This window comes from Rana temporaria, chromosome 10 (assembly GCF_905171775.1).
Source record: "Rana temporaria chromosome 10, aRanTem1.1, whole genome shotgun sequence".
In the NCBI taxonomy this organism is placed as follows: Eukaryota; Metazoa; Chordata; class Amphibia; order Anura; family Ranidae; genus Rana; species Rana temporaria.
Window position 1 is genome coordinate 80,011,178 of NC_053498.1, and position 15,384 is coordinate 80,026,561.

The following is a 15,384-nucleotide window of genomic DNA, read 5'->3' on the forward strand; positions in this document are numbered from 1 at the left end:
CGAAGGGTTAAATGTGTGCCTAGCTAGTCTTTGTGTTTACTATGTGCGCTACTTTTACTAGGGGAATAGATGGATTCTAGTCCCTGCTTTGCAGGAGCACAGAATCCATCCCTTCCCCCCTGTCAGAATGGTGATCTGCCTTGTTAACCGATGATCGGTGGGTGCAGAAGCAGCTCGCCTCCTGCAGGCGTAATGCGGGATCACGTATGTATACATGATCTGGTGCAGAGCTGCTGCCCTGTAGCAGTAAAACTGCTATAGGGCGGTCAGCAAGTGGTTAAATGCACAGATCACAAGAGCAACGTTACACAGATAATAACCCCTTGACACCAGCCCTTTAAGGGGTTTGCTATGCCGGGAGGTAGGGTGGGGCTTATGGCCAGTTAATTGCATTCAAATGATTGGCAAACTTTCCATGTACCGCCGGTCACTGTGCAAGGCGTGCGCTTTCGGCACAGCACTGTCGGTGCTGATGCACTCAAATATGCGACCGCTCTGTGACAAGGCCTGGCCTTCGAAATGCCGCATATTTGCGTGTGCTCAGCACAAAGAGATTAAAGTGTTTGCTACTAAAACATTTCTTATTCGTAATATGTGTCTGTTGTACCATGTATGAGAAATTATCCTGTTCTCTTTGTATTTCTTACTTTGTGAAGGTACCTGGTGATCCTGCCAGTCCCTCTGCTTTTCTATTTCAAACTGACCATGCTAGGCATAGAAGTACATGCAATCTCTCAGCATGGCCAGTTTTTTGGCTGTGCTGGAATTTCAGTCCATATGCCCTCCAATGGCTCTTCACTAAGAAGATCTGTGTATTACTAATTCCCTGCATCTGCTGTTACAAACTCCCTGCAGTCTCCACCCATACCTCTTTTGCAGCTGAGAACAGAGGATATGCGATCACTTTAAAAAAAAAAAATAATAATATATATATATATATATATATATATATATATATATATATATATATATATATATTTTTTTTTTTTTTGTGTAAGCATACATGTTTTTGGACTTCTAAACATTTTTTACTTCACGCTCTCTTTGACCTATTTCACTTGGATTTCTCAACTGGTGTGAATATTTTCTCCTGGGGGGACCTGATTTTTGTAATGAACTGCTGAATACTGACAGTTGCACTTAGACCCCTTTCACACTAGAGCGGTTTGCAGAGGCGCATTGCAGGCAGTTTTAACCCTTTCTCACCCGCTAGCGGAGGGTACCGCCACCGCACCTCCCGCCCCAGTGTGAAAGGGGCCTTAGAGTAAAACTAAAGGCTTGCTTATTTTTTTAATAGCAAACATGTTATACTTACCTGCTCTGTGCAATAATTTTGCACCGAGCAGCCCCAATCCTCTTCTTTTTGGGTCCCCTGCTGGCGATTTTGGTCCTACCCCCTGCTAAGTGCCACCAATAGGAAGCCTCTTGCTATGGGGGCACTCGAGCAGGCTCGCTTCCATTATATTATTGCCATGTACATCATTATGAAAAAATTACTCAAATGAACAGCATGAAAAAACAAAACAATAAATCTTCGTTTCGTCACTGTTGAAAGATGATTTCTAATTTGTGGTTGTGACTTGCTGCACTTTGCGCCTCATAACTGCCCATACTTTGCCTGTTGTACTGTTATTTTATTTAAAACTGTTACTAAATATTAAAACCAGTTTATAATATAAATATACTAAGTAAAATATCAAAATGATGTAAGGTGTAGAGTTTTATGATGGCTGCAGAAGAAGACATCTTGTTATGTAATTAAAGTTAAGGAATTGTGGGTACTACTATCCTGCTGGCCATATAAAGTGTTTTGTACTCAAGTCAAGGCGTACTTTTGTTTATCTAATTCTGTTTGCCTGTTGTCTAGAAAAATCCCTGGACACTTATATTAACATGACTCATTTTGGAAGTGTTCCATGGTGGGATACACAGCTGGGACTGAGAGCAAACACACGACATATGAAAAGCTGCACAGCAGCAACAGAGTGACGTGCTTCATGTGGAATTTGTGATTATAGCTGGTATTACAAAGAACACCATGATTAAAATCATGTTTTTAACTTGTAACTTGCATACATTACAGTCCAACATACACCTGTGAGTTGCAGCTTACTGTACATCCTCAACTATGCTTGTCTGTCAGTCACATGATGCTTCAGTAGACATTAATACAAGTTGTTTTCATGTTTGACATGCTAACTGTTCTGCTACTGAAATGAGTATACAGTACAACAGGGGGGTGGAGGCTGATATATGTGACACTGAGTGGTTACAAAGGCACACTGATGTATGCTACAATATGTGTTCTACATACAAAGGTCACAGACTGCTGAGGTAAGCTTGTAAGTGTGACATACTGTATGGTTCAGTACTTTACATTATATTTCTAAAACTTCCTCTGTTTTGTGCCTTTATTAAAAATGGCAGTTATGTATGACTTTGTATTTCCTCTGTGCAGTATTGACTTTCATGGCCTAGAATTTCTTTTAGAGTGCCTTATAATTTACATAAAGGTGTAACTGATTACATCACACCTTATGCCTAGTACACACGACCAGTTTTTCCGTTGGATAAAAAACTGACGGTTTTCCCGACAGAATTCCTCTCAGCCGGCCTTGCATACACACGCTCAGACAAAAGTCCACCCATCCAAAGCGCGGTGACGAACAGCACGTACAATGGCACTATTAAGGGTAAGTTCCATTCCAATGGCGCCACCTTTTGGGCTGCTTTTGCTGATCCTTGTGTTAGTAAAAGGTTGGTGAGAGACGATTCGCGCTTTTCAGTCTTCGTGCTTTTCAGTCGTGACGAATGTGATATCTCCATTATGAACACTAGTTTTACCAGAAAGAGCACTCCTGTCTCATACTTAATTCTAAACATGCACGTTTTTTTGCCTGTCGGAAAACCATACAGACGAACGGTTTTCCCGCCAGGATTTTTTCCTGATGGGAAAAAAGAGATCCTGCTCTCTTTTTTTGTCCGGCAGTTTTCCCGTCGGAAAAACTGCGATGAAGCATACACATGGCCAGGATTTCATGACGAAAAGCTCTCATAGAAGATTTACCGTAAAAAAAATGGTCGTGTGTATGAGGCATTATAGTGTGCTATGCTAAGATAAAATGATGAAGTATTCTATTCAAATCAAAATTGACTTTCCATAATTTTACTCCTGCCCTTCTCCTTTTACATCATTGTACATACTTTTTTTTATAAAACCTCCCACACTTTGTGCCTTGTCGAGGCAAGAATGATGTCCTCCTGGTGCCCACAGCCTCCTGAAATATTCACATTAGGGATAAGCTTCGAGTTCGAGTCGAACTCGAGTGTTGGAGGTGTTTGAGGTGGTTTCCGCCACCATGCCTCCAAAATGCTACTACTGGTGATTCTGACACACCTCTCTCCTCTACCCCCTCCTCTTCTTCTTCCTTCATGGCTTCTTCCTGTGCTTTGTCCTTGAAACCAGCGGTGCTCCGTAGGCGTTTAAGGGGCTACGCAAGTACGCAGGCAAAAAGATGCCATGTGGTGCTTGAGCTGGTGTGCTTGGGGGACAGGAGCCACACTGGGGCAGAGGTTCTGTCAGCTCACATCCTTAACTTGGTGGTGCAGCGGTTCTTGGGCAGGTACCCGGGCTTACAGGATGTCCTGAAGCAGGCCAGGAAACTCTGTGTGCATTTTAGCCAGTCATATAATGCCAGTGCTGACCTCTAAAAGGAATACAACCTGCCCAAGAACCACCTAATCTGTGACATGCCCACCAGGTGGAACTCTACGTTGGCCATGCTGCAGTGGCTGCAAATGCAGCAAAGGGCCATCAATGAGTATCTGTGCCAATATGGCACCAGGACAGGGTCAGGGGAGCTTGTTTTTTTCCCCCACACCAGTGGGCCATGATCAGTGATGCATGCACTGTCCTGTCACCATTTGAGGAGGCTACGAGGATGGTGAGCAGTGACAGTGCATGCATCAGTGACACTGTCCCTCTTATCCACCTGTTGGAGCACACGCTGCGTGGAATAATGGACAGAGCACTTGTGGCAAAACAGAGGGACGAAGGGGAGGACTTCCTTACCTCTCAAGGCCCCCTTTATCCAGACAGTGTTCTTGCTGGCCTGCCTATCAGACAGGAAGAGGACAAGGAGGAGGAGGAGGATTGTGTCAGCATGGAGGTGGAGCCTAGCACTCAGCATCAGCAGCAGTCTTTAAGGAATCAATTACAGTCCCAAGAAACGAATCGACTTGTACGTGGCTGGGAGAAGGTGGCTGCGGATCATGTCGTCCTGAGTGACCCAGAGAACTTCGGACCGAATGCCTCAGCAAACCTACGTTGTATGGCCTCCCTGATCCTGCGAAGCCTGCGGATGGATCCTTGTATTCGTGCTATCAAGGAGAGGGATCATTACTGGATGGCAACCCTCCTTGATCCTTGTGCCGTCACAGAGAGAGCAGAGGATGAAACATCTTCGGGAGGCTTTGCAGAAAGGTCTGTGCAATGCGTTCCGAGAGACTGGGGGGTTACAAAATCCTGGTTCTGGACAACATGTTGCTGAGGCCTCGGTCATTTAAAGAAGGAGCGGTGGAGAAGGTGGCCTTCTGACCGATGCGTTCAGACAATTTTTTAGTGCGCAGCCCCAAGGTATGATTGGTTCCAGCAACCATCGCCAGCGTCTGTTTTGCATTGTGCAGGAATACCTAGGGGCAAGATCAGACTTGGACACCTTTCCCACCGAAAATTCTCTTACTGAGTCTTGAGGATGGATCACTGGCCAGAGCTTGCACAGTATGCAATTGAGCTAGTGGCCTGTCCTGCATCCAGCGTTCTTTCGGAACGCACATTCAGTGCTGCTGGAGGCTTTGTAACTGATCACAGGGTGCGCCTGTCCACTGATTTGGTCGATCGACTGACCTTCATAAAAATGAATCAGTCTTGGATCACCACCAGCTACCAAGCACCTGATGCTGATGTAACTGAATATTTTTTTTTTAAATGTCAGTGTAAGATAAGGATTGGAACGCCTTTGGCACACACACACGTGCGCATGCGCGCATCCTTAGACATCGGCGGACTTTCCAAACCATTGGCATGCATGCGCATGCACGAAGAACACAACAGCCGCTCCAGAGCGATACTGCGCATGCGTGTGCGCAACGGACGGCGTGCATGCGCAGGGGCGTTCCTAATCCCTCCTGATGCCTATTTAAAGGGGGTTATGACTGATCTTCAGCAGTGCCCTGATTTCCTGACGCCCGTGTATTGTGCTGGATTCCTGTTGCTGTAAAAGATGTGAACCGCGCTAACCCAAATAATAATAATGAAATGCAGCTAAATACAGAGATCCAGCGCACACATCACAGGTGTGATGAATCAAACCCACAATCTAATGAGAAGCATGAAAATGGTGATAATAAAATGAGTAATTGGTGCTGCAATTAAATGATAGTTCGAATAGAGAACTAAATATAATGTGAAAGAAAAATGTGTATAATGTGCAAGTCAGGGAAAGCCAAGTCAGCAACAGGAATCCTAAAGTCGCATAACTATGAGACTATTAATAATTAGTGTAATATAATTAAAGGGGTGGTTCCACCTAAAAAAAAATTCTAACAATACATTCGGAAGACTGGTTACACTGCGGTTAGGCTGGGTTTTTTTTTTTTTTTTTTTTGTACATACCTCGATCTCGCCGTTTCATCCCTCCGCTTCCGGGTATGATTCTTGCTGGACCTAGTTGATTGACGTTCCTCCGACCGGCGCATACTGCGCGTCATGACTTTCCGACAGAAGCCGAACGTCATTGCGCAGGCGCCGTATAGAGTCGGCTCTATACGGCGCCTGCGCAGCGACGTTTGGCTTCTTTCGGAAAGTCGTGACGTCAAGTATGCGTCGGTCGGAGGAACGTCAATCAACTAGGAACGCCCAGCCCCACAAGAATCATACCCGGAAGCGGAGGGATAAAACGGCGAGATAGAGGTATGTACAAAAAAAAAAAAACCCAGCCTAACCGCAGTGTAACCAGTCTTCCGAATGTATTGTTAGAATTTTTTTTTAGGGGGAACTACCCCTTTAAACTGTGAACCACAGTGTTTACCATAAGTGAAATAGTTAACCACAAACACCTTGCATGTGAAATAATCCTGAAGGATCACATAAATCAATACAAATAAAAATCAAAAAAAGGAAAAATAGTCCAAATAAATGAATGTGACAAAAAAACTGCAAAAAAGCTAGGAGATAAAGTCTGTGATGGATGCACCGCTCTGTCAGCTGGATTGCAAATATTTCATTACAAATCTTCAAGAAAGGTGTGTATAATGCGCAACCTAAAGTCGCATAACTTTTTTTGTCACATTCATTTATTTGGACTATTTTTCCTTTTTTTGATTTTTATTTGTATTGATTTATGTGATCCTTCAGGATTATTTCACATGCAAGGTGTTTGTGGTTAACTATTTCACTTATAGTAAACACTGTGGTTCACAGTTTAATTATATTACACCAATTATTAATAGTCGCATAGTTATGCGACTTTAGGATTCCTGTTGCTGACTTGGCTTTCCCTGACTTCGTTTCTGGACTCTGATATCTTCCTGATTACTCGGTTCCTAATCCCGGCTATCCATTGACTTCGCTCATGCTGATCCCTGTGTACCTCGCTGCCTGTCTATTAACCGACCCAGCTAGTCCTCTGACCTCTGTATCCCGAAAGTTCCAGCAAGCTGTTTACCCAGACTCTGCAAGTGGATTGGAGTTCCCCTTAACTCCGGCTGGTTCCTCAAACACTACTGGTGCTCTGTACCTGTTGGTCTGTCAGTGTCTTCAAGCCTTCACCTTCATCTGTCAGCTCTACAAGCAACACTTACAGGCACTCATGTTAATCCTAACCCTAACCGCCATCTGTCTCACCCTCAGAGGGGATGGGGCTGGAGATACAAGAGAGGCCGACCTCATCATATCAGACTCCTACCAGGTACGTGACAGTCAGATCCCTTCAAGACTGTCTATGCTGATGCTGAGTGACTATCCTGTTATGCTGAGTGACTATCCTCTTCCTCCTCAATGATCATGCTGATAGCTTGTAAGAAAATGTTTGGTTCTGAGCACCACCACCAGTGGCTAAGGCCCAATTTGTCTGCCCCTGTTTAACAGGGGCGTGTAATTACAATTTTTGATGCAATACTTTGCAGCAGGGCTCATTCCTGCGCTCCAACTAGAGTATCTGTGAGGGGTTGCAGTGTTGTGGCACCAGTGCCCAATTTTCCTGCCCCTGTTCATCAGGGGCATATACTTACAATTCTTGATCTAATATTTCACAGCAGGGCCCATTCCTGCGCCCACCAAGAGTAACTGTGAGGGCTTACAGTGTTGTGGCAACACCACCACCACCACCACCAAAGGCCCAATTGTTCTTCCCCTGTTCAACAGGGGCATGTAATTACAATTATTGATCTAATATTTTACAGCAGGGCCCATTCCTGCGCCCACCAAGAGTAACTGTGAGGGCTTACAGTGTTGTGGCAACACCACCACCACCACCAAAGGCCCAATTTTTCTGCCCCTGTTCAGCAGGTGTATGCACTGGTAATTACAATTCTTGATATAATATTTTACAGCAGGGCCCGTTCCAGCGCCCACAAAGAGTAACTGTGAGGACTGTAACTGTGAGGACTGTGGCACCAGCACCACCACTAAAGGCCCACTTTTTCTACCACTGTTCAACAATGGCATGTAATTACAATTCTTGATATAATAGTTCACAGTAGGGTGTTCCAGCGCTCACCAAGACTAACTGTGAGGGCTTACAGTGTTGTGACAACATCAACACCTAAGGCCCACATTTCTGCAGAGTATATATGGCAGGCCCTTACTTTCAAACATCCAACGACTTCTACTTGCAAACGGAAGGAAACATCAGGAAGTGAGAGGTAATCTACCCCTAGGAAGGGAAATTCTCTCCTGTAAGAGTTAATATGGGAAAAGGTGTCTCCTCCCACTGATGCTTTATCACCAATCCTTGTTTCACTAAAAAAACACATTTTCAAAAAAAACGTTTGTCATTGGGACAGAAAGTGAGGTGAAATCTTCTGAACAGGTGAACAGACAGCAAAACAAATGTTACAGGGGTGATAACCCTTCCCTATGTTTTCCAAAAAGCTTAAAAATAGATTTTTTGGCTGGAGCTACACTTTAACCATTTGCCGCCCGCCAATTGCAGATTGACGTCGGCAAAGTGGTTTTTAATATCCTGACTGGACGTCATATGACGTCCAATCACGGCTGATCACGAAGTAAACAGGAAAAGCTGGTAATCGGCTTTTCCTCACTCGTGTCTGTCAGACGCGAGTAAAGGAGAGCCGATCGGCTGCTCCTCTGACAGGGGGGTTTGTGCTGATCGATTATCAGCACAGCCCCCCCGAGGATGCCCACACTGGACCACCAGGGATGCCACTAGACCACCAGGGATGACAATGCAAAACACAGGTATGCCACCCTAGACCACCAGGGATGACAATGACAGAAATAATGGATGCCAAGCAGTGCCCGCAATGGATGCCAATCAGTGCCTACAATGGGCATCACTGATTGGCAGGCACTGTTTGGCACTGATAGGCATCCATTAGTACAACATATATTAGTGCCACCTATAAGTGCCCATCAGTGCCCATCCATGCCGCCTATCAGTGCCCATCCATGCCGCCTATCAGTGCCCATCCATGCCGCCTATCAGTGCCCATCCATGCCGCCTATCCGTGCCCATCCATGCCGCCTATCCATGCCCATCCGTGTCGCCTATCCGTGCCCATCCGTGTCGCCTATCCGTGCCCATCCATGCCGCCTATCCGTGCCCATCCATGCCACATATCCGTGCCCATCCGCGCCGCCTATCAGTGCCGCATTTTAGTGCCCATCATCAGTGCCCATCAATGCCACCACATCAGTGCCACCTCATCGGTGCCCATCAGTGCCCATCAGTGCAGTACCATCAGTGCCCATCACTAAAGGAGAAAACGTACTTATTTACAATGTTTTATAACAGGAACAAAAATAAAACATATTTTTTTCAACATTTTAGGTCATTTTTTTTTGCAGAAAATAAAAATCCCAGAGGTGATCAAATACCACCAAAAGAAAGCTCTATTTGTGGGAACAAAATGATAAAAATTTAGTTTGGGTACCGTGCAACAGCACTGAAAGCTAAAAATTGGTCAGGGTGTATAAGTGCCCTGTATGGAAGTGGTCTAAAATGTACCAGTTCAAAATTATAAACAGATTCTACTTATCAACAAACCTACAGTCCCTGTCTTGTTTGCACAGAATGTATACTGCTGTTCAGAGTATATAGGCCCTGGGGGCCCCACGCCTTTCCTTTTTTTAATTTGGGTGTGGGGTTCCCCTTAATATCCATACAAGGCCCAAAGGGTCTGGTAATGGCCTGGGGGGCGGGGGGAGGGACCCATGCCATTTTTCTCAATGATTTTCATCCATATTGCTGGGACCAGACATTACATTAAAGCCGCAAGCAGTTTTAAATGACTTTTGTTCCTATAGAAATTTCATTTTTTACAGGGACAGCTCTAAACACAGGAAACACGTGCCACTTCACAGACATACTATAGACACCCAGCAGGTACAATATTTAAAGGAATATTTCACTTTTTTTTTCACTTCAAGCATCATTAAAATCACTGCTCCCAAAAAAATGGCAGTTTTTTAAAACGTTTTTTTTTGCATTGATACATGTCCCCTGGGGCAGGGACCGGGTCCCCAGACCCTTTTTAGGACAATAACTTGCATATTAGCCTTTAAAATTAGCACTTTTGATTTCGAACGTTCGCATCCCATAGACTTTAATGGGGTTCTAAAGTTTGCGCAAACTTTCTGGTGCGAACCGAACCGGGGGGGGGGGGGGGTCAGCTCATCCCTAATTCACATCATATATCCTATGAGGGCTTAGGCCTCTTTTACACCAGTGGACCGATCGGGTTCACTTGTGCTTTTTTTAGGGGGACTCGATTATACTACCCATTGTTCTCTATGGAGCAGCGGATGCTAGCAGATACATGTCCACCGGCATCCAATCCAGTCTGCTAAAAACAGACCAATTGGGATATGTTCGTCATCCATCCAGCGTTTTGAATGACAATTGGATGTAAAAATGGACATTCGCTCTGTTTCCATTTGACCACCCCATAGAGAATAGCTATGCAGAGCAGACACAGACCTGTCATCTGCCTGCTCAGCATGGATCAGAGATCCCCCACTGTACAGGCTGATCCGCTTGACAGAGCCCATCCCATCTGAAAGGGGCCTTGTTGGTGAGTTATAGTGGGGTCTCCCTCCATCTGCAGCAGCCTGTTGGGGTTGCCTTCCTTTCACAGAGCACAGACACATGGGTGTTTGTTCCTGTTGGTTCTTGGGTTGAGGCTGCGCCAACAATTGGAACCTCAGGAGCAGGCATCTCCTGCAGACCCCTTCATGGAGATGACAAGGACCTCTTGTCCTTCTATTTCTTTGAAGGTGCTGTTGGTGGTTTTTGAATCATTGGTGTCCTGGGTGGAAGTAACACTTGGACTCAAGACAAGTAAAAAATGTCCCCTACCCAGGCCTTCCTCCTCAGATAATTCTGAGATGGAGACCATCTCTGCCAATGTGGGTCCTGTTCTCTGTGGACCCAGAGGATGAGGCCCCCGATCCCTTTGATAGAGAGGACAGTTCCTCTGTCACTATTTCTGTGCAAGAAAAGGCACTGGTGGCTGCACTCATTACCTCTGTGTGAGAACCCTAAAAATTGAGGATACTTCTGGGGCTACCGAGGAAATGTCTGTCCCCTTTGGTACTCACAAACTGTCGCGTTCCACTAAGGCATTGGTCTCCAAATTGTGGACTGAGGGCTGGATTCAGCCCTTTGTTTGAATTTATCCGGGCCTTGAATAAGAGACACTATTCGTCCTACGCTGAGCCACCATTCCTTCCACCGACACCCAACAATGGGACACAATTCCTCCCACTGACACCCAATGATGGTAAATTATTCTTTCCACTGATTCTTTCCACTGATTTAATAGATGGAACACTATTCCTCCCGCTGACACCAAAGATAGGACATGATTCCATCCAGGGGCGTAACTAGAAATCACAGGGCACCATAGCAAAATGGGGTATGGGGCCCCCCCAGAGCCGCCCTAGTGTCAATGCAGCGTGACCTGTGCCCCATACAGCGTGACCTGTGCCCTATACAGCGTGACCTGTGCCCCATACAGCGGGACTTGTGCCCCATACAGCCTGGCCTGTCTGTGCCCAATACAGCCTGGCCTGCCTGTGCCCAATACAGCCTGGCCTGCCTGTGCCCAATACAGCGTGACCTGTGCCCAATACAGCGTGACCTGTGCCCAATGCGGCGTGACCTGTGCCCAATACAGTCTGAACTGCCTGTGCCCCATACAGCTTCACCTGTGCAGAGGAAGAGACAAGCCGGCCGGATCAGCAGAGAGCGGGATTGCCCGCTGTAATAGCTTTCATTTGAATTTCCCGTCTTCCCGGGGGTCATCGTCAAATAGCCAAACCCCTTAGCCCAACGCCTTTGATGACATCACATGTCCGACACTGGACCGGCGTTCTGTCGATCAAAGGTGCCGGACCAAGAGGTGGAGCTATGTGACATGAGCCCCGGGAACACTGGAAGTTCTAATGAAAGCTATTACAGCGGGCAATTACACTCTCTGCTGATACGGACAGCTCGCATCTTCCTCTCCTCTCTCTTCTCCTGGTTGGGAGACCATGCCGGTGATCAGGGCCAGTGCAAGGATTTTTGCCAACTCAAGCGAAGGTGCATTTTGCTGCCCCCCCCCCCCCCCGTGCGCGTTATAATGTCTGCAAAGTGCCTCAGTGTGAAAGGGGTCTTAGGCTACTTTCACACTGAGGAGCTTTGCAGGTGCTGCAGCGCTACAAAATAGCGCCTGCAAAGTGCTCTGAAAGAGCCTCTTTTCTCACTAGTGCCGCAAAAACGACAGTAAAGTGCTGCTAAAATAGCGGCGCTTTACTGCCGACGGCGGAACGCCCCAGTGTGAAAGTAGGCCAAGTAATGTGCCAGGCACATGACCAAACAGATGCAAGCAGCCAATCAAATATAGTACTTGCTCAATATGGATTAAATAAATGAGAATTATGCATAGCCATAGATATAAATAAAGTGATTTGTGCAACAGCAGGTACTACTTGCACAGATCACTTTATTTATGATATCTATGGCTATGCATAATTATCATTTATTTAATCCATGTTGAGCAAGCACTATACATTTTGGCGGCTTGGCACTGTCTTGCAGTTGGAACCTGGCACACATCATGATGATACAATGCAACATACGCATGATAAAAAGCAGAATCAATGCCTATGTGAAATAAAATATTTGCTCAATAACTCATTTAGCAACATCAACATTTCCAGGAAGAAAAAAATTGAATAGATCTACTTTCCTAGTGAATTACTTAAGCTTTCTCCTCTGTGTTTTTCTGCTGGAATAGGTGGCAGCTGTCCCTGACACACACATGATACATGGTACCTGGCTTTGGGGTTTCCGGTTCCCCTAATAGAAAAGTCTCCTCACCTGTCCAGGCTCAGTCCTCCACGTGATGGGTACGAGATGAAGTCAAACAAGGCACGCAGAGGAGGGTAGGCGGAGCTTTAGGCTCCGCCTACGCTAGCTACCCAGCCGAATGACGCTAGTCTGGACGATCCCACTATTCACCAAGCACGGGGGCGCCTGTCACACTCGGCTCCTCCATGCTGACAGATGCTGAGCTAATTATTTTTTTTTTTGCAGGTGAAAATGTGCTGTGCCGTGCTGCCGCCGGGGGCTTGCGGGAGACGGACGCAGCCATAGAAGGACGAGTGGGAATCATTTTAGGAGCAGGGAGCTTTTTTCTTGCCGCGCCCCCTCCCCCATAGCGCCGATGGCACTTCCCAACATGCATATCACATACAGACACATTTTCTCTACGGCGGCAAAAAAAAAAAAAAGACAATTTTCCGATGCTTTTATCCTCACCGGGCCCCCCTGATCCTCATTCAGCTGCGGGCCCCATAGCGCCCGCGTGGGTCGCTATGGCGGTAGTTCCGCCACTGATTCCATCCCTTGACACGAACAACAGGGCATGATTCCCTCCATTTACACCAATGACAGGGAACTACAGTGCCTTGAAAAGGTATTCATATCCCTTGAAATTTTCCAAATTTTTTCATGTTATGTATTTTATTGGGATTTTATGTGGTAGACCAACACAAAGTGGAACATGATTGTACAGTGGAAGGAAAATGATAAATGGTTTTCAATTTATTTTACAAATAAATCTGAAAAGTGTGGAGTGAATTTATATTCAACTCCCTTTACTCTGATACCCCTAACTAAAATCTAGTGGAACCAATTGCCTTCAGAAGTCACATAATTAGTAAATAGAGTCCTTCTGTGTGTAATTTTATCTCAGTATAAATACAGCTGTTCTGTAAACCCCCGGAGGTTTTTTAGGCCTCGTACACACGATAGGTTAAACAGAGGACAGCGGTGTGATAGACTGTTTTCATCGGTCAAAACCGATCGTGTGTGGGCCCCATAGGTTATTTAACCATCGGTTAAAAAAAAGCCAACTTGCTTTAAATTTAACCGATGGATTCCTAACCGATGGGAAAGAAATGATCGTTAGTAGGCACAACCATCGGTTAAAAATCCATGCATGCTCAGAATCAAGTCGACGCATGCTTGGAAGCATTGAACTTCATTTTTTTCAGCACGTCGTTGTGTTTTACGTCACTGCGTTCTGACACGATAGTTTTTTTAACCAATGGTGTGTAGGCACGACGGACCATCAGTTATCTTCATCGGTTAACCGATGAAAATGGTTCATCGGTCCGTTCTCATCGGATGGACTGATCGTGTGTACGAGGCTTTAGAGAATCTTAGTGAACAAACAGCATCATTAATGTCAAGGAACACACCAGACAGGTCAGTGATAAAGTTGTGGAGCACTGTTCAATCCATTATCTGAAAATGGAAAGAATATGGCACAACTGCAAGACATGGCCAATCTGCCTAAACTAGCAGGCCGGGCAAGAAAAGCGTTTATCAGAGAAGCAGCCCATGGTAACTCTGGAGGAGCTGCAGAGATCCACAGCTCAGGTGAAAGAATCTGTCCACAGGACAACTATTTGTCGTGTTTGTGAGAAGCCATGTGGGGGACACAGCAAACATGTGGAATACGGTGCTTTGGTTAGATGAGACCAAAATGAAACTTTTTTGACCTAAAATCAAAACGCTATGTGTGGCGGAAAACTAACACTGCACATCACCCTAAGTTTTCTTCAGCAGGGACAGGGAAGCTGGTCAGAGTTGATGGGAGATGGATGGAGCCAAATACAGGGCAATCATAAAAAAAAAAACCTGTCAGAGTCTGCAAAAGACTTGAGACTGGGGCGGAATTTCACCTTCCAGCAGGACAATGACCCTAAACATGCAGCCAGTGCTACAATGGAATGGTTTAGATCAAAGCATATTCATGTGTTAAGCCCCATACACACGGTCACATTTTTTGCCAACCAACTTCAAAATCTGCAAGTTTTCCAATTTGTCTGACCGTGTGTACGCTCCATCGGACCAACTTTTTCGTGTTTCATCCAACAAAAAGTTGGGTCTGCAAACGGACCAACTTTTCGGCAACAAAAGTCCGATGGTGCCTTGTCTGACTGTGTGTACAGCAATCCAACCAACTTTTGGACAAAGTGCAAATACGCATGCTCAGAACCAATGTTAAAAGCAACAAACAATAGCAGAAGTTAACCAAAGAGTGGCGGTAAAGAGCAGAAAATAGCAAAAAAAACACGTGATGTTAGGACAGTTTTAGAAAAGTTTGCAGAAAAGTCTGACTGTGTGTATGCTATGGGTGTGGCCGGACAAATCAATTAGGAAAAAAATCCAAGGGAAATTTTGTTGGATGTCTGACTGTGTGTATGAGCCTTAAGAATGGCCCAGTAAAAGTCCATACCTAAATCCAATTGAGAATCTGTGTCAAAACTTGAAAATTTCTCTTCACGGATGCTCTCCATCCGATCAGACAGAGCTTGAGCTATTTTGTAGAAGAATGGGCAAAAAATTTAATTTTCTATATGTGCAAAGCTGGTAGAGACATACCCAGAAAGACTTGCAGCTGTAATTGCAGCAAAATGTGGTTCTACAAAGCATTGACTCGGGGGTTGAATACAAATAGACCCCACACTTTTCAGATATTTATATGTAAAAAATGTTGAAAACCATTTATCATCTTCCTTCCACTTCACAATTATGTGCCACTTTGTGTTGGTCTAGCACATAAAATCTCAATAAAATCTATTTACTT